Source organism: Eurosta solidaginis, chromosome 3 (genome assembly GCF_040869045.1).
Source record: "Eurosta solidaginis isolate ZX-2024a chromosome 3, ASM4086904v1, whole genome shotgun sequence".
NCBI classification, from domain to species: domain Eukaryota; kingdom Metazoa; phylum Arthropoda; class Insecta; order Diptera; family Tephritidae; genus Eurosta; species Eurosta solidaginis.
Genome location: NC_090321.1, coordinates 161,661,306 through 161,688,596, shown reverse-complemented (window position 1 = coordinate 161,688,596; position 27,291 = coordinate 161,661,306). Strand labels below are relative to the sequence as shown.

Below are 27,291 nucleotides of genomic sequence, written 5' to 3'. Positions count from 1 at the left end.
TTTTCATAAACATGTACACGTGAACTTGTATTTGTTCTAAATTGTTCACCACATTCTAAACATAGAAAAGATGTTCTTTCATCCACTGATTTCTCATGTTCCTGTATTAAGTGTTTGCGTAAATACCATTGTGATTACAATATGGACAAACAGTCAATTCTAAACTTTTCGTTGTTACATCAATTGTTTCAGCGTGTTGTACACGTAAATGAAAATTCATACTTGAATGTATTTTCGTCTTCCAATCGCATAATTTACATTTTAAATAATGACTATTAGGCATATGAGAAATCTCATGGTCCAATAATTTGTTGAAGCTTGGTGTAGCTGCTTGAATATCACAAAATTTACATTTTGCACCACGTTCGTTATATTTAAATTGTAAATGTTCTGGTTTCTCTACACGATGCATAAAGTTTAGATGCTTTTTCCAACAATGTGGTGAATTTAATTGAAATACAATCTTAACATCTAATTCTGGTCGTACCGGATATGACAGTTTTGCTTCAGGTTATAATCCACACTCATACTATTTTTAGATTCTGTTTCATAATTTTCATCATTTTCAACATTGGACTTTGCATCAACATCATTATCATCATCGTAATTTTTTGATAACTCTGTTTTAAGCTTCATATTTATCAAAGGTTCATCTTCCTTAGTATTAGAATTAGAAACATTGTCATCTTCGGTTAAGTTTTTATCAAGTTTAGCTTTTTTCCTAGGTTTAAATTCTTTACTATCCGTACTAGAATTAATACCATCATCTACATTTTTCGTGGTCTGTTTGAGTTCTTAAATTTGCCAATGGTTCGCCTTTACCAGTATTAGAATCAGAATGGCCTTGGCCATCTTCACCGTGTTGCAAAGTAGGCGACATATGTTGGTGTTGATGTTTGCGCATATTGCGGATATGTTGGTGGTTCACTAGTCATTAATTGTTTAGAAGTTTCAACTTGTTGCGATTGCTGTTGTTGTTGCTGGCTGATGATGTGGTGTTAACGTTTATTGTACAGTTTATTCGGGTGATTGCACATATTGTTGGTGTTGTTATGATGCTGGAAAGCCTTCCGATATTGAAAGTCCTTGATTAGTGTAATCCCCACGTAGTGAACTACTCCTGTGACCGCGTTCGCGGTAACTATTACATCTGAAGGCGCTTAAGTTACAGGCATAGCTGACATCGCTTGTATAACAGGTTGACTCTAAAGTAAAAACCAAAACAAAATATTAGAATCAGTGTTTATGAATAACATACTTTAATTAATCTCTTACAACAACCTGATCGGTGGCTACATCGCTATGTAGGTAGTGTGGTGTTCCACCTTGTATAAACGTAGGTACTATATGTGCTCAACGGTGCAAATTGACATTAGCAGTAATATTATTTACATAAACATAGCTTGGTATTTGTGCAGGCCTCAATATAGCATACATTGGTTCAGTTCGGTGTGCACCAGCCACTGGTACAAACACTTTTGAATGCATAGCTTTCATATAGGATGGATGTCCAGCGGTGCTCGGGTTGTGCCAAAATGTAATGGAGAGCCTGCACCAACATGCGCACTCTGCCAAAATACATTAACCTTGAAACATATTTTCTCCGACTGTACCATACTGCAAGCAACAAGAAACATCTATCTAAAGAAAAATTGGATAACCATTCTAAAAAATCCCACAAACGACAACCTAAACGCAATATACAATTTCATCAAAGCTATTAAAGCAACAATCTAGCAAACCAACTCAAAAAACTCCTTCTGTTAATTACATATATTTAAGTTATAATATAGAGCCGATAGCCCTGGCAGCTAGTGCTCACTAGTCTATTTAACTAGTTATTTTATTTAATTATGTTAATAAATCATAATAATAATAATAATAATAATTTCCGTCACATGTCACAACTAAAATTAACTTAATGTTATTTTGGGCGAAGGCCGCCAACGTAAAAAGGTGTTCTCTGCAACAAAATTTTTAATTTCCGTCACATGTCACAACTAAAAGCACAAGATATTTTTCGTTGTAAACAAATATATTTTTTTGCGTTTCAATGTTTTCCGGAATAATTAATGAACTGTCATTTCGATGACAGCATGAAACGTCGATGTGTTAGTGGAGAGCGAAAAAAGCTTTGAATGTGTGAGTGAACTGGTTACCACCGTCTTGTAGGGAAGCTGTATTTCGTTGCTAACTAGTACAATTAAAACACTAGCTAGTGTGGTATTTAATATATAAATCACTATTTAAAAATAAGCACTATTTATTTTTATAAAATATTTTTATTTAACCGCTCCTAAAAGTATGTTACAAAACGTTTTTAAATATTTCAACCGAATGAAAATTTTTGAAAGACAATATTTTACAATTGAAAAATAAAAATTAACAAGAACAAAAAAATTCAACTTATTTAAAGTAGGTACATTTAAAGTTGAATATAAATATAACCCTACAATACTCCCCCTTCCGGAGATTTAATGTTAAATAAATTAAAAGTAACTTTCTTTTTTGTTTTTGTGTTAGGTATCTGTATTTTATCAATCATTGCTGGTTTTAAACGATCAATAGGAATAGATTTAATTTCATTGTTTATCTCAATTTTAAAGTTTTTAATATCTTTCTCAATAACTCTATAAGGACCCTCATACGGATGTTGCAAGGAATGTTTGTTTATTACACGTACAAAAACGAAATGACAATCTTTTAAATCTTTTGGAACAAAAATACCACTAGAATTTTGATGATGTTCCAAATTTGATTTAAAATTTTTAAAATGTTCACGCAAACTACTTAAAACATCCGTTGAAGTTATATTCTCTGTAGTTGAAACAAATAATTTACCAGGTAATCTTAAATTTTGTCCATAAACCATTTCAGCCGGTGTTGCTGAAATATCTTCTTTAAAAATCGATCGCAAACCCATAAGTACCATTGGTAACTCTTCATACCAATCTCTGGATCCATTCCTAGCCATTATTGAAGATTTAAGCTGTCTATGAAAACGTTCTATCATTCCATTAGCTTGGGGATGATAAGGAGAAGTTCTTATTTGATGACTTCCAAGAACTTTCGTTAATTCTGAAAACAAGTTTGAAGTAAATTTGAGATCCCTGATCTGTTGTTATTTCTAATGGAACTCCAAAACGTGAAATATATTCTTTAAAAAATTTATTTACAACCGTAACTGCAGAAATATCTCTTAGTGCGAATGCCCCTGGCCAACGTGTAAATCTATCAATTATAGTTAATATGTAACGATATCCTTTTGAAACAGGTAAGGGTCCAACAATATCTAAGTGAATGTGTTCAAATCTAGATTTTGGAATTGGAATTTTCATAACTGGAGATTTTGTATGACGATGTACTTTCGAGTTTTGACAACTTATACATTCTTTAGACCAAGTATTAATATCTTTATTCATTTTAGGCCAAAAATATTTCTTAACTATCAAACGACGTGTAGCTCTACTACCAGGATGTGAAATCCCATGTAACATATCAAATATTATTTTTCTTAAATTGTTTGGAATGAAAGGCCTAGGATTTTCTCCTGACACTTCGCACCATATATTAAAGTTAAGAACAGGAATTTTTATTAGTTTCAAATTTAAAAATGTTTGCTCTGAGGTAAGTTTGCTTAATTCACTGTCCTGTTGTTGTTCACTTTGTAAAATTTTTAAATTAATGTCCGAATTATTAATCGCTTCTACTTCAAACGCACGAGATAATGTATCAGCTACAACATTTTCTTGTCCTTTAATATACCTAATTTCATTCGTAAACTGAGCAATGAATTCCATATGTCTAGTCTGTCTTGGACTGCGTTCTGTTTTTGAATTTAAAGCAAATACAAGAGGCTTGTGATCTGTGAAAACTGTAAATTTACGTCCTTCTAGAAGGTAACGAAAATGTTTAATGTTCAAATAAACAGCTAATAGTTCCCTATCAAATGCACTATATTTAATTTCGGATGGAGACAATTTCTTTGAAAAGAATGCAAGTGGTTCTGACTTATTATTAAACGTTTGATGTATGACACCACCTATTGCCGTATTGAATGCATCTACATTTAAAGAAAGTTTTGCATCTTTGTTAAAATGATTTAACAATATCGCAGATGCAAACTTTTCTTTAATGCATTCGAAAGCTTTATTAGATGTATCGTCCCAAATTAAAATCTTGTCTCGCTTCTTCTTTGTTCTGTTAATTAAATCATAGATAACTGTCGTAAACTCTGCTAATTTTGGTATATATCGATGGTAATAATTAACCATACCAATAAATTTTTGTGCCTGCTTAATATATTTTGGACGATCAAAATTTCGAATGGCTAAAACTTTTTCTTCTGAGGGTCTAATTCCCGTTTCAGAAATATTATGTCCTAAAAAGTCAACATTTGTTACGCCAAAAGTACATTTACTTGGTTTTATATTTAAACCGTACTCCGTTAGGCGCTGAAATAGTACGCGAAGATCTTTGAAATGTTGTTCCTCATTTTCGCTTGCCACTAAGAGATCATCAAAATATGTAAAAACAAAGTCTAAATCATTAACTACTTCATTAATAAATCGTTGGAAAGTTTGCGCAGAGTTCCTAAGCCCGAAAGGCATTCGTACAAATTCAAACATGCCAAAAGGCGTAGTGACTGCAGTTTTATAGATATCCTCTTCTGCCATTGGAATTTGGTGATAAGCTCTTACGAAATCTAATTTTGAAAATATTTTCTTATTTCTTAGATTCATGTTGAAGTCATGAACATGGGGCAAAGGATAACGATCAGGACATTTAATCTTCTAAAATCTCCACAAGGACGCCAGTCATTTAACTCCTTCTTGGGTACAAGATGTAAAGGAGATGCTACTGCTGAATTAGAAGGTCTACATATCCCTGTCTTTACTAAAAAATCGAATTCAGTTTTAGCTACTTTGAATTTAATGCGGTCTAAACGTCTTGGTTTAGAAAATGGCAAATTTCCTTCAGTGACTAATCTGTGAACTGTTGTATGTCTAACTGGTTTTGAATAATCTGGTTCAGAAAATAAAGAAGGAAATTCTTTTAGTAACTTTGTAAATTTGTTATCAACAGCGAAAACTTTTGGTAGCGAAACATTACAAACACATGAAATTGTGTTAACTGAAAGACTTGTTATCGGATCTACTAAGCATTTGCGTTTAACATCAACTAAGAGACCATATTTACACAAACAATCAGCACCGATAATTGGTTTAGCTATATCCGCTATTAAAAACGTGAACGGAAATTCGCGACGCAGTCCTAAATTAATATTTGAAAGTTTTTTACCGTATGTCGAAATCGTTGAACCGTTAGCTGCAGTTAAAATAATATCTGATGACTTTTTCGAATTTGAAGATTTTGAAACCGGAAGCACTGAAATTTCTGCTCCACTATCTATTAAAAAATTAAGTTTGTTTGTTTTATCAAAAATAAATAAGCGACGTGTAAAGGTGTCTAAATGTCCGTTGTTTGTCGCCGTAACAACGGATAACTTTAGTTTGACGAACTATTATTTTTAAAAGCGCATGGTTGTTCGCACTTCAAAGCCTGATTACCAAACTTATAATGATACCTACAGAGCCAATTTGGGTTGTCACGAGACTTTGATCGATATCTAGAAGGACTTCTAAAACGATTCCTACTAAAAGATCGGGACCTTGAATAATTTTGACTCATCTGATTTTTAATTTCATTGATCTCTAATGACAATTTTTCAAAATTTTTGCACATCATGTTAGTTGTTTGAACCAAATTTGAAATAATTGCATTTTCGACTTTAGAATTTGGAAAATTACTAACTGAGGCTATTTCATTTTTATTATAAACTTCCCAAATATTATCGGCTAATTTAACTAATTCACTTATTTCATTCAAATTCGAACTAGTAAGAATAATACTTAAATTTTTGGGCAACTTCCTTATCCAAAGCTTTTTAAGAATTTCTTTGCTAAAATTGTTTCCAGAGAGTAGCACTAGAGACCGATAAAACTCAGAAGGTTTACGATCTCCCATTTCTGAATGGGATAACACTCGATCTAATTTGGCATTCTCACTTAATGAGTGCCGTTCAATTAAAATTTTCTTTAATGCAGAAAATTTTTCATTTTCAGGAGGATTTTGAATAAAATCAAGAATTGTCATAATTACATCCTGTGGAAGTGCAGTTATGACATATTCATATTTTGTCCCTTCCTGAGTAATGTTCTTTCGACTAAATTGCATTTCAGCATGGATGAACCATGCTTCAGGGCAATTAGTCCAAAACTGGGGAAGTTTTACCGATGTAGCAAAAATTTCATTATTTTGATTCACATATGGATTTGGTAAATCATTTTGATAATTTTCATTATCCAAATCAATAAGTGCATCGTTTACTTGATTTCGTGGTATAGATGTACGTATATTATTTGATGGTGAACGAAACATTGTTAATAGAAATAACTACAAAAATTATATTATAGGAAGAAATAAAAATGTCCGGAAAGGAGCGTTTACAAAACCCAAATTATTAATCTATTTTGATACATATACAGATGCATATAAATAATATTAATACTACCCTACAAGACGGAGGTAACTAGTTCACCCACGCATTCAAAGCTTTTTTCGCTCTCCACTAACACATCGACGTTTCTTGCTGTCATCGAAATGACAACGTCATCTTAATACGACAATTTATAAATTATTCCGGGAAACATTCTAAAACGATGAAAAACTATAATTGTGGTAATTAAACTAATAAACTAAAAAGTGCTTGTGCTACGGGCTTTTAGGTGTGACGTGTGTTAGCTGTTTAGGCACTTCTAAATTAACCTGGCGCATTAACTAGAGGCAGCCAAGTCCTCTTGCCACCAATTGGAATTGGAAGATTCGATTTCCAAAACCAAAAAAGGTAACGTTTTCAAGACAGTGCACAACCTAAACAAAGGTGGTATCAAAAGACGCGTGTCGAGATCCGTTTTTAGAATCTGAAAGTTGTATAGAATCGACGGGATGGCCCAGAAGGTTTCAGGTGGTCATACTAAATCGCTCCCGGGGAGTGTCCTTATCGCTACAACCAAAGCAACATTATTTACTCTCTGCTTTTCATTCATACGTATGTGTATTTTTAAATAATAAAAAAATGTTATATTATTCTAATATATATCATCTCTGCCGGGGTGCGATTCAGCTCAGGATATGCAAAAACAACAAGAAACCTACAATTAAATGCAGATTCACGTGTCATTTGCCAAGGATTTACCGGTAAACAAGGTACTTTCCACAACCAACATGCTTTGGAATACGGTACAAAATTGGTTGGATGTATTTTCCCAAAAAAGGGTGGAACTACGCATCTTGGTTTGCCAGTATTTGCTTCGGTAATTTATATTGATTTGTATTGATTAAAAATTGCAATAGTAGATAATGTAATGTGAATTAAAATTGAATAGGTAGCCGAAGCAAAAAATGCAACCGATCCGCATGCAACTGAGGTTTATGTGCCGCCACCGGGAGCTGCTGCTGCTATCATAGCAGTATTACAAGCACGACATTTCTTTGATTGGTTGCATAATCGAAATTGTGCCCTAACATGATATGGTTCGCGTTAAGCACGCTATGTTAAAGCAAAATAAATCTCGTCTAGTCAGGCCCGATTGTCCAGGATCATCGCACCAGAAAGGGTAAGTAAATTGCCTACCATATTAAATATATAAACAACATGTATGAATTTGTTAGTGATAATTTGTCATGCTTTTGTTGATAATCAACTGAAGAAGGCAAACACCAAAGAGTTCGAAGTTCATGTAAATACCATTTGATTTCTTTAAATAGCGTTTGGAGAACAAAACCCATATGTATGTATGCATACAACTGCATAGAAAGGGAGAGATTAATTAATTATGATCAGTATATTTATAGGATTTTTATTATTTTCCCTGCGTCGCCGTTGCCATTACATTGCGTTAAGAGAGGACATCAACACCTTACCCACAACCAGTTAAAATTTTAGTAAATTTTGCTCTTTTCATTACTGATTCAAAACGTGGGAAGTTATATATGTAGCATTCCATGGAGAATGGTAAATTTTAGCAGAATTTCGCATTGCGGTCATTATTAATATTCAATCCGTAGAAGGTTCAATGTAGTCATATCAATAGTTCCGGAGATGGTCGGGTTAGTACCTCAATGGTGCTTGTTACCGGAACGTAGATAGATAATTTATTGAGGATTGCACAGTGACTTGCACATCTCCTTCACAGCACCTCATCGTAGCCGACTTCTTTGATGAACCCTAGCAGAGTTGTTGGCTTGAGGGATTAAATATGGGAATGCACTGGCCATGGTGAGCCCATAAACTTAGCCCTACGTTTTGAGATTGCTTCGTATTCTTGGAGGATATGGTCCGCCGTACGGCTGTGTTCTCAGGTGCCGTATTTTCTCATAATGTAATGAGGGCGTGAACAACAAGAAGCCACAAAAGATTTGTAAAAGTTACGAGGACGTCGTGTTTTGGGATCAAGCCCAGAGCAACCTGTCCGATGCACCCATCGCTTGCACGTGACACACTGACAAGAGTATGACCGTCCTAAAAAAATTCTTTTCCGGCAAACGCAGCAAAACTATTTCTCATTACCGGGGTCAGGAGAAGGACACGGATTGGGTTCGATACCTTCCCGGAGTTACTCCTACCCCAGAAAACGGTATTGTTGTTGTTGTTGTAGTGATTAGGTTACTCCCCAAAGGCTTTGGGGAGTGTTATCGATGTGATGGTCCTTTGTCGGATACAGATCCGATACGCTCCGGTAACACAGCACCACGACCATCTCGGGAACGATTTATATGGCCACATTGAACCTTCAGGCCATCCCTCCCTCCCCACCCCCAAGTTCCATGAGGAGCTTGGGCACAGGGCACTTTTGATGACATCGACGAATTATTTCGTTGACTTCTTCAGATCGCAAAAACTCATTATTCACGGTACCGATATCGAAGTCGTTTAAATAATCTAGACTTTAATACAGAGTTGGTGGTATTGTTGGAAGGCTTTTTGAAGATGAACCTTCGTCATTGTTACCACGAAAACTTTACGATTTCGGATTCATGTAAACATATATTTTTGTTTGATGTTTTTATTGTCTCCTCACAGTTCGAGGGACCAGGTAAAAAATCATTATCAATATTCGTTGCTTTTGAAATTCGGCTTAAAATTTCCACATGGAACTAAAGACTCTCCTGAATTAAAAAAAAAATGTCTTAGTACCTCTAAATCGCGGGCCCCCGAGAAATACCGGGCCCCCTGAGAAATATCGTGCCCTGCGCTTGCCAGGCTAAGGCTCCAGCTATTAGGAGTGATAAAGCTGTCAGATCTAGAAGCAGCAAGTGGCTTAAATCCTAGGAAGCTTCTAGTATTTTTCAAGAGGACGGAGTTTTTTTATAACATAGGTCCTGGTTCTTGATAGGGTTTTCAGCTTGGTAGTTAAAACAAACTTCTGGTAACACTACGGACTCATTCAGTCTATGTGAGATCCTCATAAACCGGCCACTTCAACCTAACCTATATTTGTTGTGTTTTGGTTTTTACTTTAGAATCTACCGGTTAAGTAAGCGATGTCAGCTAACTAAGCGCCTTCAAATGTAGATCCATAAGGAACATGAGGTCGCCAGAGCCTCGGCTGTTAAAGAAACAGGATTCGCCACGGGTAGGTGACGTTGACAATTGGGTTGGAGAGGCTATATATTGCGCTGGCAACCCATTGAAAGGATTGCGCTACAAAACCCCTTCAATCAATTTGGTATTTTAGTCGCCTCTTACGACAGGCATAGCTACCACGGGTATACTCTAAGCCCACTAACCCGCTGGAGCCATGAGAAGCGTGAATGCACTTTGGGTGTCGCAAGGCAAGTTCCGTCGTGCCTGGTGTTGTTGGGTGAGCGGCCAGGCAAGGCAGCAGGGTACACACGCACCATTCAGGAGGATACCCTCGCTGAGCCCCGAAAATCTGGGAAAATTAGATGTACTGCTCAGATCCAGCAAACGAGTATGTTCTGTACTGGCATATGATAAACTTGCAGACAACCAAACGTTTACTTTCCTGTCCAAAAGGAAATTGGTGCTCGGCACTGCTGCTAAAAAAGAATAGACGTAGTCATATCAATTCGTTCCCGGGTTACTCGGGGAAAGCAGTTTTAGCAGTACTTTGCCCGTTTCAATTTGCACATCCATTCAAAGAACTTCGCATAATGGATTAAACAGTCATCTGCATTTATTCGTTTTTGTTTTTGTAGCACGCCTAATTTACTACCTATTACCCCAACATCTATCAATTATCCCTTGTTATAATCTTCGGGTACCCCCGCTACCGGAAGATGCCTTGGCATGGTGGAGGTTCACTTGAATTTACTTTACAGGTCCTGATTCTGGTAATCTGAAATCCCCTTGAGTATCTTGTATTTATTAAGCACTTCCGGTTATATTAAAAACTTATTATCTATCCTTACTGATATTCGTTTCTTTTTCATTCTAGGTAATTCGATTTGACGATGTGGGCAAAGCAATATTCCAGCTGTGGCTGTAAGAAGAACGTACATTTGCTCAAACTACAAGAAAACTGCGACAACTGTCCCTCGGCCTTTTTAGTATCACATATAAGGCCCTACCACGCATATTATGGGAAAGCGTCAAGTTCAAAGGCTCAACATCACCTGCAAATCGACTTTGATATCAGGAAATGGGGCTGCATATATTCCGGTATTATATCTACAACACTCATATCTATGCAAACTGATACTAACAACACCACCCGCGCAGGATAAATTGAGCACCATCAGTGTGAGCTTCCAAACTCAAAATGGTTTCAGAAAGGGCACGACTACGAATGAGTTTATGTCTTTACATATGTAGTTTGTACATATAAATATGCACATATGTAAGGTTTACTAGAAAATTAAGGAAATTATTTGTAAAAACCATTGTATACATAATTTATTCATAATTAAATATTATTTAAACAAAAGGGACGCGTTTCATTCATATAAAAAGCGAATTGACAGAAGGTAACCGGTACGGGTAACCGATAGGCCAGTTACCCGTGTTGTTGCATATATTTTGGTTAGCGATAACGAAAACATACCTAATGAAGTAACTTAAAAATGTAAATAACATCGAGCGAGAAGGAATGTCGAAAACACAATAGGTAAGAGCGAGAAAGCGAGTCACACGTACACTATTTTGAGAGAGCGCATGCCCCTACAAGAAACGCTGATAGGTTTACTAATCCACTCACACTTGTAATTGACAATGCTGATCCTGCGATGACGTAAACATTGATACTCAAATTTCTGTATGTTTCTTTGTTCGCTCACGCATGTCCACATGTACCCAACGACAGCCTATAATCATGAAAAAGGACTCAAACTGGGAAAGCTTCGGACACCTGGTACAGAACAAAAGAACATACAGCAGATACCATTATGCATGTGAGACAGATACATAATTCTCAACGGAATTTTATGTATGCGAGAACAGTTTATCCGATTTAATCATGTTGTCACTACTGACTATCATATGACAATCAAATGATTATCACGGTTGTTTTGTTATTTTTTAAATTCCGCCATTTTCAACCGACGAAAACCATATAAAAAATAAGTTTAAAAAATGAAAAAGAGAGCATTTCAAAGCTCCATGCTAAAAGAAAAAAAAATCGAAAATAATATTAAAAAATACCAAAAGCTGTCGGAATGTGTGGGGCGCAGTCAAAAAATTTATACGCGAAAAATAATAGTGGTTAGTGGTGATTCATTTTTAAATGTGTTTCCGCATGCGGAAAGCGTTCTTCTGTTGTTTTGTTATTTTCTGAATTTAAATTGAACATTCTGAATTCGAATTCTTCTAAAACTATTTATTTTAAACAAATAAGAAACACGTATTCTTTTATCACGTACAAAATTAAAAACGTAATGAAATAAAGTAAATAAAAAGCAAACACCATTGTTTCATTTTTGGCGGAATATAACAATGGTCATTTATGATAGTATAACAGTCAAACCTGATATCTACAGTAAACTATCATTTATGACACATTTTGATAGTTAGAGTGTCAGCACTGATCCAGGAAAAGGAATGAGAGTGAGCAGTACGGCTATATACTTAATCAGTAGGCCATGTTGGTGTATAAGAAGGAGACAAAAACTCACACGTACACAGTTGTTTACTTCACATTTGCGCAAGTCCCCTTAACTTTGTGATAGAAAGTTTGTATGAGGCGCTGATCGTTGGGTTGACATTGCTGACAATCAGATGATAGTCATCTGATAGTCAGTATTCTTGTAGGGGCGTTACCTTTTTCACGACAGCAATGTAAAAGTCATTAAGACGATAATTGGTGACCAAGTTATTAGTAACGATTAAGTAATCGATTAGGTAACGGGTACCTGTCTTGTAGGGTAGATACAGCTCACCAAATATTTGTCGCAATGTTTTTAAAATTGATTGATGAATTTAGACAATGTATTGTGCAATGGCTTTAAAATTGATTGATGAAATTGGACAATGTATTGTGCAATGGCTTTAAAATTGATTGATGAAATTAGACAATGTATTGTGCAATGGCTTTAATTGTTTTGTATTTGTAGCTTTTGTTGTTGCTCTTGCAATGTTTGATTGAAAGCATGGTTCAACTATATACAGGTTGGCTCATCTGTAAAGCAACAAAATATGTCTGTTCAAATTGTCAAAATCTGTGTATTAGTGTTGGTGCGAATGGTATGGAATGGAAACATAACACTTAGCAGTTTTTGTATGTGTAAGTAAAATGTTGCCAATGAGTTGGTTTCATTTTGAGTTTGCCATCTCCTTTTGACAATCCCTTCGACCATGCAATGACATAAATAAAATCAGCTGATGAGATGAGCCAACCTGTACATAATTGAACCATGATTGAAAGGCTAATGTTAATGATGCAGCGGTAACGTCTGAAATAATGACAATCCAAAAATACGACGAAGACGACGTCGTGCAGTTGAAAATAAACTAATTTTATAGAAGTGAATCTAGTTTTTGTACGACCACGTCTACGTCAAATACGCGTTAGAGAGGGCTCTTGTGATGTTCACGATATATTTGGTATATATTTTCAACTTGTTTTTCAGATAATTCTTCGAGTAGTCAGGACACTTCACACTAGTTTAAAGGTACGAATTACAAAACTTTTAGCGAGTTAGAGCTGGACGTTGTAAGATGTTACGCACTTTATTTGAAAGTGAATTTAAATAAATCTCTTCACTGGTCTTTTGTAAATCAATTAAAGTTTGTTCAAGTGCACCACCTTTAACAATTTGTTTAAGAATTTGCTGATAAAAACGTAATAAGTTGGATATAGTAAACAGAACTATGGTATCGTTTTCGGAAGTCAATATGGTTTCCACTCGCATAATATATAACTACCCTACAAGAAACGCTGATAGTTTTACTAATCCACTCACACTTGTAATTGACAATGCTGATCCTGCGATGACGTAAACATTGATACTCAAATTTATGTATGTTCCTTTGTCGCTCACACATGTCCGCATGTACCCAACGACAGCCTATAATCATGAAAAAGGACTCAAACTGGGAAAGCTTCGGACACCTGGTACAGAACAAAAGAACATACAGCAGATACCATTATGCATGTGAGACAGATACATAATTCTCAACGGAATTTTATGTATGCGAGAACAGTTTATCCGATTTAATCATGTTGTCACTACTGACTGTCATATGACAATCAAATGATTATCACTGTTGTTTTGTTATTTTTTAAATTCCGCCATTTTCAACCGACGAAAACCATATAAAAAATAAGTTTAAAAAATGAAAAAGAGAGAATTTCAAAGCTCCATGCTAAAAAAAAAAAAATCGAAAATAATATTAAAAAATACCAAAAGCTGTCGGAATGTGTGGGGCACACTCAAAAAATTGATACGCGAAAAATAATAGTGGTTAGTGGTGATTCATTTTTAAATGTGTTTCCGCATGAGAAAAGCGCTCTTCTGTTGTTTTGTTATTTTCTGAATTTAAATTGAACATTCTGAACTCGAATTCTTATAAAACTATTTATTTTAAACAAATAAGAAACACGTACCCTTTTATCACGTACAAAATTAAAAACGTAATGAAATAAAGTAAATAAAAAGCAAAAAGCATTGTTTCATGTTTGGCGGAATATAATAATGGTCATTTATGATAGTATAACAGTCAAACCTGATATCTACAGTAAACTATCATTTATGACACTTTTTGATAGTTAGAGTGTCAGCACTGATCCAGAAAAATGAATGAGAGTGAGCAGTACGGCTATATACTTAATCAGTAGGCCATGTTGGTGTACAATAAGGAGACAGCAACTCACACGTACACAGTTGTTTACATCACATTTGCGCAAGTCCCCTTAAGTTTGTGATAGAAAGTTTGTATGAGGCGCTGATCGTTAGGTTGACATTGCTGACAATCAGATGATAGTCATATGATAGTCAGTATTCTTGTAGGGTAGGAAGAGAATAAATCGATTTTTGCTGAACATCAACTGGTGGCGTTATTATTTCATACAGCATACAAGAATTAAAATTTGATTCGTTGTTTTTGAAGGACGGTTTTTATGTTTGGCTGGCTAGATCGCCAATGTGGTATTTAATATATAAATCACTATTTAATAATAAGCACTATTTATTTTTATAAAATATTTTTATATACAAAACGTTTTTAAATATTTCAACCGAATGAAAATTTTTGAAAGACAATATTTTACAATTGAAAAATAAAAATTAACAAGAACAAAAAAATTCAATTTATTTAAAGTAGGTACATTTAAAGTTGAATATAAATATAACCCTACAGCTAGCTTACCGAATTGCATGGAAAGCAACAATAAAAAGTAATCGAGTTGAGTTGGCTAAGCGCTTTCAGTTGAAACCGCTTAGGTAATTGTCGACCTGATTCATAGTGTTGTATAGTGTTGCATATCCAAAAATAGGGCACTATTGTGAACGAGCGAATGAAATGAACATACGAATGTGCAGATAAACAAAAATAACAAACTACCCTGCAAAAATCGTGTGACCAAAAACGCACACAAACACACGAATTTTTGACAGGGGTGACGATTTGGAATGAAAATTCTTCAAATGAAATAGCATGTTGACAAATTTAGCTTTCCCACAATGTATCGTGCTCTCTCGCACCTATTACTTTAATAGGGATAGCAAAATACGTAATTTTTGCGTGCAAAAAAATTCGCCATTTCTAATTCAGCAGAGACAGCAAAACATTTGGTGGTCGAAAATTTTTTCAATTTCGAGAGTTTTAAATGGAATATCTCCGGAAATATTTAAAATTAAAAGGGAGTTCTCCAGATCACATATATATATATTTTAAAGCGCGCAAACTTATAATTTAAAAGTAATTTGGTGTTAAAGTTTGCAAATTTCTATACAAATTTTATATGTGTATACGTATATATATGTGGCAGCACAGCTTTTTAATGTCATCAATAAAATATATGTATATATATATATATATATATATATATGTATATATGTGCATGTTGCTACAAAAGCGCGATTGATTTAATAAAAACATTTATAATAAGTGAAAACAATGCAAAAATGAAATGTGAAATATACAAAAATACAATTTAAGTTTATCGTTGTCAATTTATATAGATATGTATGTGGATTAAGGTTTTGAAAGATGTGTAAATTGTAATTTAAAGTTCTATAGAAATTTGTTAAATTTGCAAACTTTAACAACAAATAACTTTTAAATTATAAGTTTGCGCACTTAAAAATATATATATTTGTGATCAGGAGAACTCCCTCTTTCATTTGATACCAAGTTTTACCCCGAACTCGGGGGTGCTATTCTAAAATTGTCCCAAAGTCTTTAATATACAATGATTTTTGCTGTTTATTTCGACAAAAATTTTTGATTTGATTTTGTGCTCATCGAAAGAATTCACAATTATATAGCACCATGCCGCGAATAATGATAAAAGGTGGTGTGTGGAGAAACACTGAGGTAAGCATTTGACGCGACTGGTTACTCTTGGCCGTTTATTAACTAAATTGATAACTTTCAGGATGAAATCCTCAAAATAGCTGTAATGAAATATGGCAAAGACCAGTGGTCACGTATTGCATCACTGCTGCACCGCAAATCTGCCAAGCAATGTAAGGCACGCTGGTACGAATGGCTTGATCCTAGCTTAAAGAATGGTCACGCGAGGAGGATGAAAAATTTTTGCATTTGGCCTAATTAATGCCAACACAATGGCGTACAATTGCGCCGATTATTTCAGAGGGTTAACTGGCACCAATTGTTCACACCAAATTGTTAGGTACAGGATTCGCCACGGGTAGGTGAGGTTGGCAATCACAACCCCTTGAATCATTTTGGTCGGCAGGTATGCCGCGGATATATTCTTGGCACTTGTTATTGATGGCTTTTATGATGCCACCAACACAACCTGGACAGACGCCAATGCCAACAACAACAACAACAACGCCAATGCTCAGTCAACCACCCAAGCCGTGTCAACCCCCAATACCCGGACACGTCCGGAGGTCCTGGTTATAATGTATGCTAATACAACTAATAATTTACAAATTTGCTGATGATTATTTTTGTGTTATTTTCTTTAGCAACCACCTGCACCGGTTACTGGTAAATATCAACAGCCGCAACAGTATGATCAAGCCCAACGCCGTTTAGATCCCGATCAGATGCCAAATCCGATAAGCGTTATCATTGAAAATCAAAATAGCGCTGGTGGTGCTTTTATTACTAATGAACAGGGTTTATTACCACCATTGGTGACCACAAAATATGTGGTAGAAGATCAGGGTAACTCCTCGCCACGTTACGTTAGGTATCGATAATCGAAATTAATGTTTTGTTTGGCAATTACATTGATCTTTCTTCTTTGCAGGTCGTCTTTGTATTGCATACCTGCAACAGCTGATTTATTAAAAACAACAGCTTTGTCCATTACACTTACCGCCTCACCAATGGCACGAACGGTTGAGGGTGAATATGAGCCACCCATTGTAAATTTTGGTGAATTGGGTGCAATTAGATCTAATCCTTGCAAGGCTCAATAGCAACTTGTAGATGCTGGTCGTCGTTTCCAATGTCTAATGTGTAAAGTAACAAGAGATGGTAAAAAAAATCTTTCACTTTTACTTGTGTTCATTCATCCATATTTTTTCTCAACAGTGCCAACTGCATATTTCCAACATTTGGGCCATACCGGACAGCGTGTCGATAAATATGAACGTCCTGAACTTGTATTGGGTACATGAGTATTTGTGTAAAAAATGCTTGGGTACCGATAGCTCTAATGGTAAACCTCAACTCATATCCACACCAATGCCTCGCATTTAATTGGGTTCACGTAGTATGGACAAGCATATTGTTGATTCCAGTGGTAAGGCCACAATTTCAAATGATGGGGCAACCATTATGAAACTATTGGATATTGTGAATCCAGCCGTAAAACTCTAGTAGACATCGCCAAATTTCAAAATGCTGAGGTAAGTTTTTTGTTATATTAGAATGTGTAGAATAAAAATGTTTCTCTTATCAGGTCGGCGATGGCACCACTTCAGTAGTACTTTAAGCAGGTGAAATCTTAAAACAAGTTAAACCATATGTTGAGGAAGGCGTGCATGCACGTATCACCATTAAAGCTAAACGTAAAGCATTATAATTATGCATGACCAAAATATCGCATGGCTGTACATGTGGAAGCGCCAATCAAAGGAACAACAAAGTGCTTTATTGGAAAAATGCTCTGTCACAGCAATGTCCTCCAATGTCCAAGAGTATCAGAAAATTGTTAATGCTGAATGGCGTCTCCTGTACAATAAAATAGGTAAGTAAGGCGCCAATGTTGTGTTTTCTAAACTACCAATTGGTGATGTTGGTACACAGTATTTTGCAGATCGTGAAATGTTCTGTTAGTGTACCAGAAGAATATTTGAAACGTACAATGAAAGCTTGTGGTGGAGCTGTTATGACTACAGCTAATGATATTAATTCAAGTGTTTTGGGTCAATGTGATTACTTTGAAGAACGTCAAGTTGGTGGTGAACATTTCAACATTTTTCAAGGTTTGATAGTGGGTTTGACATTAACTTCATTTTTATAGTTTATAATTATTTAAAGGTTGCGTTAATGCTAGAACATATACATTGATTTTACGTGGCGGTGCCGAACAATTTTTGAAAGAAACTGAGCTTCGTTACATGATGCTATAATGAATGTGCGGCGTACACTTTTTTTTTTTTTTTTTTTGAATATATATATTTGCAATCTATTCATAGAACAATAAGCAAATTATTTAACAATGGGAGTTTGACTTGTATTATTGATCTCCAGTGAGGTCAATAATAATACAGTGACAAATGTACAACGTACATATACATATGATAACATATACATATTTAGATGTAGAGAAAGAAAGAATCAATTAATTAGTGTTTGATTATTATTATGTTTTACTTTTTTTTTTTTTTTTAGTTAGTTTCTAAACGGTAGGTCTAGAACATGATGTCTTTTAAGCCTTATGATTTCGTTGATTTCATCTAATAACGTAATAGCCAGCAGGTTGTCATGATAGCTGATTCTGCGTAGGTATGCTGCACTGAATCTATTAATTTCATTTTTTATAAACGGAATATTTAGATCTGAATGGATGGCTTTATTTCGGCGTACAATTAAACATGATTCTGTTGTTGCTGGTAAGTCAAAATACAAATTGAAAAAAATTTCTAATCTTAAATTGTTAAGTAAAATTATGAAAAGATTGTGTCCAGCTCCGGAAGAAAAAACTATAAAATTTGTGTCAGTGAAATGATAATTATTGCTTTTGGTTGTTAGTTTTGAGAGTTCCTTCTGATCGTATATGCCGGTTCTTTTGCATTCTTTTACATGCATAAAGTGCCGTTTAAGCCTTCCTCACCCTCTCCTCCACGTTGAGCTTCCATGACAGCTTACTGTCTAGGATCATTTCTAGATATTTTGTGCAAGGTTTCCCCGTAGGGTCGCCCCTCCTAACTTAGGCCTGGTCCAATTAGGGACCTTGTACCTCTTTGTAAACAAGACCATATGCAACGTCATCTGCGTAAACCGTAAGTTTTTCTGGTCCCTCGTAGAATCCCCTAAGCAGTTGGTTAATGACCAGCGTCCACAGCAGGGGTGATAGCACCCGGAGTGCCCCTGTCCACTAATTTCGTGGCCGCGTACAATCCCCATTGCGATGTAATCTTACTGCAGTTTAACATGCAGTCGATCCATCTGGGTAAGGCTGGATGTACTTTAACGTAATTAAGACCATCAATAATCGCCCATTTAGAAAGCCCCGGCAATGCTTAAGAAGACTTCTAGAGCATATTCCTTATATTCCAGGGCTTTTTCTATGCTTATTACCACCCTATGCAATGCGGTGTCTACTGACTTGCCTTTGGTGTACGCCTGTTGTGGTGTGGAGAGCAGCTTTTCATCCACGTTGGACTTTATGTACACATCTATCAGCCTCTCAAAGGTTTTGAGCAGAAATTATGGGTCTATAATCTTTGGGATACACGTGACCGATCTTCCCCGCCTTTGGTAGGAAAGCTACACGAGCAGTTCTCCAAGAGTGCGGTACATGATTCAGTTTATGCACCCATCGAATATTATTTTAAGCCATCCCACGACCGCCCTACTTGAAACTTGTAGCATGGCCGGACATGTACCATCTGAGCCCGGCGATTTCACCACCACTACGAGGTCCTCAGTAGTGTAATTAGGCAGCATATATGAATGCAGCTGTTTCCTTACCATTACTACAACTCGCACCCGTCCTTCCGTTTGCGCATAGTAAACGCCAAATCCGCGCGCGCTAAGTCCAGAAACCTTTCCTCCCGATGGAAGCCACGGCTCCTGGATCAGCGCGTTAGGAGGAGGAGTTCGCTCGACGCCACTTTACTGTGTTGGAGGTTTATCTGTATGACTCGCAGTACCAATGGGCTGCTTGTCCCCCTCCAGCACCTTCATCGTGACGTCGTCGTCCTCCTCTAGCCCTTTTGGTTTAGAGTGTTCGAAGCCCCCTTCAGCCTCTTGTACCTGTTGTGCCGGGTGTTCCTCTGTGCGACCCACAGCACCATCTGGCTGTTGGTCCCCTTCTAACACATTCGGGGTGACGTGGGCTACCTCCACCTGTCTTTTTTCCCTTAGGCTTTTGAGGTTCTTTTCGACGTCCACCGTGTTAGGACTTTAATACCCGCGACTTCTTTTCCCGAGTCGCATATACATTTTGCCTGTGCCTAAGGACATTTTTCCAAGCTGTGCGTACAATATATCCTCCGCCTGCTTGTTTATTTGGAAGATGTATAACTAACCTTCGTCCGTAGGCCGAGATACAGTAAGGACCTTCGAATCCTGTGTCGGTATGTTCGGATTCTGATTCTGCAAAAGTCGCAGTGTATCCTCCGACTTCATCACGCATGGTATCCATACCTTAACTTTTGTTACCTTGGGGATTTGCGCTTTATCCACCATCTCAAAACGAGCGTACGTGCCCTGCCTTTGGAGGTTTGGAACCACTTCCTCCAGCCATCGCAAGCTCGCGATGTTGTCGCACGCTATCATCTTCATACCATTATACCATCCCCCGAATCAAAGGTTGGAAGGAGCTTACTTGGTTATTCCCGCATCATCTTAAGCATTAAGCTAATAAGCTCCTTTTCTACAGATCTGGAGATCGGCTAAGACCTCACACCAACAACGATTTTCGTTACAATTGCTAGTGCATGCTCTCCAAGATGTAGATCCTGATCGAAAGTCACACCCAAAATTTTAGGGTGTAAGACAGTCGGTAGGGTAATGCCATATGGTCGACATTTGGCGCGGTCATGTTTTAAATAAGGTCACCAACGATTTGGTTGGTGACAATATCAGGTTTCGCGAGGCGACAAAACTGGAGAGATTGGGGAGATAGCTGTTTATTTTATTACAAAGCTCATCGATGTAGGAAACAATAGCATAGGCGTAGAAGCAATAGTGACTCCTGGTGGTAAAGGTAGCTATTGATATGTAGAAGTTAAGCAGAAGTTTGAATATGAGTTTTTTAAGTTATAGCAAAAAAAGCGTCTAGGATTTTTAATATCTTACCAGGTACCTTCGTACATGTTTCTAAGAATGGAGAATAAAACCTATTCAAACTCAATTTTCACCAGGACAAAGCCGCTGAGACTTCGCTATACTTTAACATACAATACGTTACCCCATTTTAGCACAACTATCATTTTTTGATTTTATTAAATTTTATAAAATGTTTCTTCCTCTACAGTTCTATTTCGGTATTGGATGGTAAATATGGCTTTCGCATTTTCTCCATCAATAACTGTGAAAAGGTGGAAGAAATCTATGCGTGTAAATCTCACATATTATCTTGGTCGAGCGTTTTTTCAATAGCTCTCTAGTGGTGATGGTGACAGCAGAGAAACCCAACTGTTTACAAATGTTACACTTCAAAAAGAATCAAAATATCTGCCATTGCGCCTACGGCTCAAATACCCACAGTATATGAATGAATCGATTGCACCTAATTGTCTGCCTAACGGATAGTATACATATTCATCAAATCGAAAATATTGCACCAAACGAACTGGGTCTGAATACTGAAACAGTACACATATTCAAAATCGATGAGGAGGCTGTGATGATGGTATAGGGTGAGTTGTTGAATAACATACGAAAACCACTTTAACCCATCTATATATTTGCATTACAGCTAAAGCGTTACAAACAGCAAAAATTGCTGGCCCCAAGCAATTGGAAAAGGCAGTGAAGCTTTCATCACACCGTACGGATGTTGTAAAGTTAGAAACTGCTGTTGTAACAGCTGCCACCGACACAACGGTCATCTCTACTTCGCCGAGTAGCGGCTCGTCCGACTATCTATCGAAGACAGTATAATCATATCTTTTGCCAACACAGGTTAGCGATGTGCATGCACAGGAAATGATTTCAATTGGAAAACAAAAATCAATTAAGAGAGTTGATTTATTATTAAAGTATTTACTTTTCTTTATATCAACAGTATTAATTTAAGTTGCAATATCACGTACATATATAATAAGGGATGTGATACGATTGCTGTCGGAATTAGATTTGAAACCAATCAATACTCCTGCTATGGGTTGCAGAATTATTGCTTGAATGATTAGATTTAGAACAATAATAAGTCTGACTCAATTAATAGTCGTACATTTTTAAGTTCATCAATTATGACAGCAATCGGATTCCGCGACACCTTTGAATATTCTTGATCTTAAAAAAGAGTAAACCTAATCTGAATTTCTACTAAGCTTTAAGTTGTAGATTATTCAAATAATTGGAGTTTTTTCTAAAGCTTAAAATTATTTTCTGCTCGCTTAGAAAAGATTTCAATTGGAAAACAAAAACCAATTAAGAGAGTTTATGTTATTATTAAAGTACTTACTTTTCTTTATATCAACAGTATTAATTTAAGTTGCAATATCACGTACATATATAATAAGGGATGTGATACGATTGCTGTCGGAATTAGATTTGAAACCAATCAATACTCCTGCTATGGGTTGCAGAATTATTGCTTGAATGATTAGATTTAGAACAATAATAAGTCTGACTCAATTACTAGTCGTACATTTTTAAGTTCATCAATTACGACATCAATCGGATTCCACGACACCTTTGAATATTCTTGATCTGAAAAAAAAAAAGAGTAAATCTAATCTGAATTTCTAATTAGCTTTAAGTTGTAGATTTAAATTGATTCAAATAATTGCAGTTTTTTCTAAAGCTTAAAATTATTTTCTGTTCGCTTGGAAAAGATTTCAATTGGAAAACGAAAACCAATTAAGCGAGTTTATTTGTTATTAAAATACTTACTTTTCTTTATATGAACTGTATTAATTTAAGTTACAATTTCATGTGCATATATAATAAGGGATGTCGTGATACGATTGCTGTCGGAATTAGATTTGAAACCAATCAATACTCCTGCTAAGGGTTGCAGAATTATTGCTTGAATGATTAGATTTAGAACAATAATAAGTCTGACTTAATTAATAGTCGTACATTTTTAAGTTCTTCAATTACGAGAGCAATCGGATTCCACGACACCTTTGAATATTTTTGATCTGAATTTATACTAAGCTTTAAGTTGTAGATCATTCAAATAATTGGAGTTTTTTCTAAAGCTTAATATTATTTTTTTGCTCGCTTAGAAGAGATTTCAATTGGAAAACAAAAACCAATTAAGCGAGTTTATTTATTATTAAAGTTCTTCTGTTTTATATGAACTGGATTAATATAAGTTCCAATTTCATGTACATATATAATAATATTGAAAATAATAAATATTGAAAATTCAATTTTTTTGGTTCATATTTTATTCATATGGCTGCTCCAGGTAGAGTAAATCTGCAGGTAAAATTCACGTTATATGGCGGTTATATAAATGGTAAAACCGCAGTAAAATTGATTGTCAAATGACTCGAAAATGTAGAGTGAAATGACGGAAAAATGACCGCCATTTGACGAGCATTGTGACGTGTGTGAGCAGCACAGTACTATGCTCACATCCTATAGGTGGGAGCGGAATGCACTATCACATTAATAGGAACGAAACGGAAAATTTGGTCACAAAACCTAATCCGCCCATGCAAAAATGACTATGAATATAACCGCTGCAGAAAGTCACAATGACCGTAAAATGACTAGTAAAATGACGTGGAGCGTTTTTGCAGGGTAACAGCGTGGCGGCAGGGTGACATACATACAAACAAACACACGCATTTCATGTATTTTGTTTTTGTAATTCTCTGGTTGAGTTTGGGTTTACAATATGTATGATCGATGCCAATCTATTGGCAGATTAAAAAATAAAATAAATGTAAGGAGCGATAACCTCCGAAGAGATCTAAGGCCGAGCTTCTCTTCCAATTTGTGTCGTGCTCCTCTTGATTTTCCCTACAAATTGGCCGGGCGGGACCTACATGTTTTATGCCGACCCCGAACGGCATCTGCAAGGTAGATGAGTTTTCACTGAGAGCTTTTCATGGCAGAAATACACTCGGAGCGCTTGCCAGACACTGCCGAGGGGCGACCCCGCTTAGAAAAATTTTCTTCTAATTGAAAAACCTTATTTCTAAAATTTTGATGTTGCTTTGCCCGGGCTTTGAAGTAAAGCAATCCTATTGTAAATATTGTAAAACTCTCGATATGAAAATAGATGGCAACCTTGGAAATAAATATGATGGCCGGTAAATCTAAAGACTAGAAAAGTCGTGTTCCAACTTAATCACTAAACATCGTATACAATAATTGAAATACCTGGCCAATTTACATTAGAAAAGTTACCAAAAAGTGGGAAAAATAATTTCACTTGCAGTGTGTCAGAGCAAGTTTTAAATTCTACTTATGCTTTGCTTGCAATAAAAGTTTGCAAGTTGGCTATTTTTTCATGTCAGATGGCGCCAGTGTCGCTCTGCTTATGTGACGAGAATTTCATCGCAACATAACCTTAATTTAAGCTGCAGACATTAGTGCTTTATCGGTAACCTTATAACAGCTGATTCGACCAACCTTATGGGAATCAGTGCAATCGATTATTGGTGCCGCTAAGGTCGTAACCGTATCGTAGCCAACAAATTGGTTTTTGGTTTACCGTCGTAACGATAAACAGCTGATTACGTTGGGGATACGACTACAGCGATACGACAAACGGCACCAATGATTGCAGCTTTAAGCTGCCAATCCACAAATCACACACATAAGATTGCGCATGTAAACAAAAGATCAACTGCCCTACAAGAAACGCTGATAGTTTTACTAATACAGTCACACTTGTAATTGACAATGCTGATCCTGCGATGACGTAAACATTGAGACTCCAATTTATGTATGTTCCTTTGTTCGCTCACGCATGTCCGCATGTTCCCAACGACAGCCTATAATCATGAAAAAAGACTCAAACTGGGAAAGCTTCGGACACCTGGTGCAGAACAAAAGAACGTACAGCAGATACCATTATGCATGTGAGACAGATACATAATTCTCAACGGAGTTTTATGTATGCGAGAACAGTTTATCCGATTTAATCATGTTGTCACTACTGACTGTCATATGACAATCAAATGATTATCACGGTTGTTTTGTTATTTTTTAAATTCCGCTATTTTCAACCGACGAAAGCCATATAAAAAATAAGTTTAAAAAAGAAAAAGAGAGCATTTCAAAGCTCCATGCTAAAAGAAAAAAAAATCGAAAATAATATTAAAAAAAAACCAAAAGCTGTCGGAATGTGTGGGCGCACTCAATAAATTGATACGCGGAAAATAATAGTGGTTAGTGGTGATTCATTTTTAAATGTGTTTCCGCATTAGGAAAGCGCTCTTCTGTTGTTTTGTTATTTTCTGAATTTAAATTGAACATTCTGAACTCGAATTCTTATAAAACTATTTATTTTAAACAAATAACAAACACGTATGCTTTTATCACGTACAAAATTAAAAACGTAATGAAATAAAGTAAATAAAAAGCAAAAAGCATTGTTTCATTTCTGGAGGAATATAACAATGATCATTTATGATAGTATAACAGTCAAACCTGATATCTACAGTAAACTATCATTTATGACACTTTTTGATAGTTAGAGTGTCAGCACTGATCCAGAAAAATGAATGAGATTGAGGAGTACGGCTATATACTTAATCAGTAGGCCATGTTGGTGTATAAGAAGGAGACAAAAACTCACACGTACACAGTTGTTTACATCACATTTGCGCAAGTCCCCTTAAGTTTGTGATAGAAAGTTTGTATGAGGCGCTGATCGTTAGGTGGACATTGCTGACAATCAGATGATAGTCATATGATAGTCAGTATTCTTGTAGGGTGTTTTTATGGGCACTTCAAACGTCACTTTATTTAGCTCTTTTTTTCTCTTCTTTCAAGCAGTCAGCTGTGACGTAGATGCGCAGAAGAAGCAATTTTGAACTCGTGAATGCGCAATATGGCCCTACAAGAAACGCTGATAGTTTTACTAATACACTCACACTTGTAATTGACAATGCTGATCCTGCGATGACGTAAACATTGATACTCAAATTTATGTATGTTCCTTTGGTAGCTCACGCGTGTCCGCATGTTCCCAACGACAGCCTATAATCATGAAAAAGGACTCAATCTGGGAAAGCTTCGGACACCTGGTACAGACCAAAGAACATACAGCAGATACCATTATGCATGTGAGACAGATACATAATTCTCAACGGAATTTTATGTATGCGGGAACAGTTTATCCGATTTAAACATGTTGTCACTACTGACTGTCATATGAAAATCAAATGATTTTCACGGTGGTTTTATTTTTTAAATTCCGCCATTTTTAACCGACGAAAACCATATAAAAATAATTTTAAAAAATGCAAAAGAGAGCATTTCAAAGCTCCATGCTAAAAGAAAAAAATCGAGAATAATATTAAAAAATACCAAAAGCTGTCGGAATGTATGGGGCGCACTCATATAATATGGCGGAATATAACAATGGTCATTTATGATAGTATAACAGTGAAACCTGATATCTACAGTAAACTATCATTTATGACACTTTTTGATAGTTAGAGTGTCAGCACTGATCCAGGAAAAGGAATGAGAGTGAGCAGTACGGCTATATACTTAATCAGTAGGCCATGTTGGTGTATAAGAAGGAGACAAAAACTCACACGTACACAGTTGTTTACATCACATTTGCGCAAGTCCCCTTAAGTTTGTGATAGAAAGTTTGTATGAGGCGCTGATCGTTAGGTTGACATTGCTGACAATTAGATGTTAGTCATATGTTAGTCAGTATTCTTGTAGGGGGGTAAGTGATTTGTGCTGCCAAGCAATAAAATAAACAATGTCCTATAAAGCTGGAGACATTGGTGCTTTATCGGTAACCTTATAACAGCTGATTCGACCAACCTTAAGGGAATCAATGTATTAGATTATTGGTGCCATATCGTAACGCTAACCCTGCAAAAACGCTCCACGTCATTTTACTAGTCATTTTACGGTCATTGTGACTTTCTGCAGCGGTGATATTCATAGTCATTTTTGTATGGCGTGATTAGGTTTTGTGACCAAATTTTCCGTTTCGTTCCTATTAATGTGATCGTGCATTCCGCTCCCACCTATAGGATACGAGCATAGTACTGTGCTGCTCACACACGTCACAATGC

General features: G+C 36.0%; 2 long non-coding RNA genes across 8 annotated transcripts; both read left to right on the top strand.

The window, feature by feature from the left end:
• Positions 1-6,535: 6,535 nt before the first annotated feature.
• Positions 6,536-11,025, top strand: LOC137246723 (uncharacterized). Of its 2 annotated transcripts, none has more exons than XR_010951666.1 (4): positions 6,536-7,111; positions 7,192-7,376; positions 7,453-7,679; positions 10,524-11,025. It is a non-coding gene; the product is annotated as an uncharacterized lncRNA (long non-coding RNA). The 2 variants fall into 2 exon arrangements; XR_010951665.1 differs by having other exon boundaries at positions 6,544-7,111; positions 7,449-7,679; positions 10,524-11,023.
• Positions 11,026-15,280: 4,255 nt separating this feature from the next.
• LOC137244507 (uncharacterized) lies at positions 15,281-23,442 on the top strand. Of its 6 annotated transcripts, none has more exons than XR_010951058.1 (12): positions 15,281-15,315; positions 16,009-16,057; positions 16,119-16,616; positions 16,681-16,907; positions 16,968-17,197; positions 17,255-17,571; positions 17,625-17,912; positions 17,972-18,150; positions 18,206-18,673; positions 18,725-18,780; positions 21,372-21,756; positions 21,816-23,442. It is a non-coding gene; the product is annotated as an uncharacterized lncRNA (long non-coding RNA). The 6 variants fall into 6 exon arrangements; XR_010951057.1 differs by having other exon boundaries at positions 15,303-15,439; positions 15,847-16,057; XR_010951060.1 differs by lacking the exon at positions 15,281-15,315 and having other exon boundaries at positions 15,342-16,057; positions 17,982-18,150.
• The last annotated feature ends 3,849 nt before the right edge of the window (positions 23,443-27,291 follow it).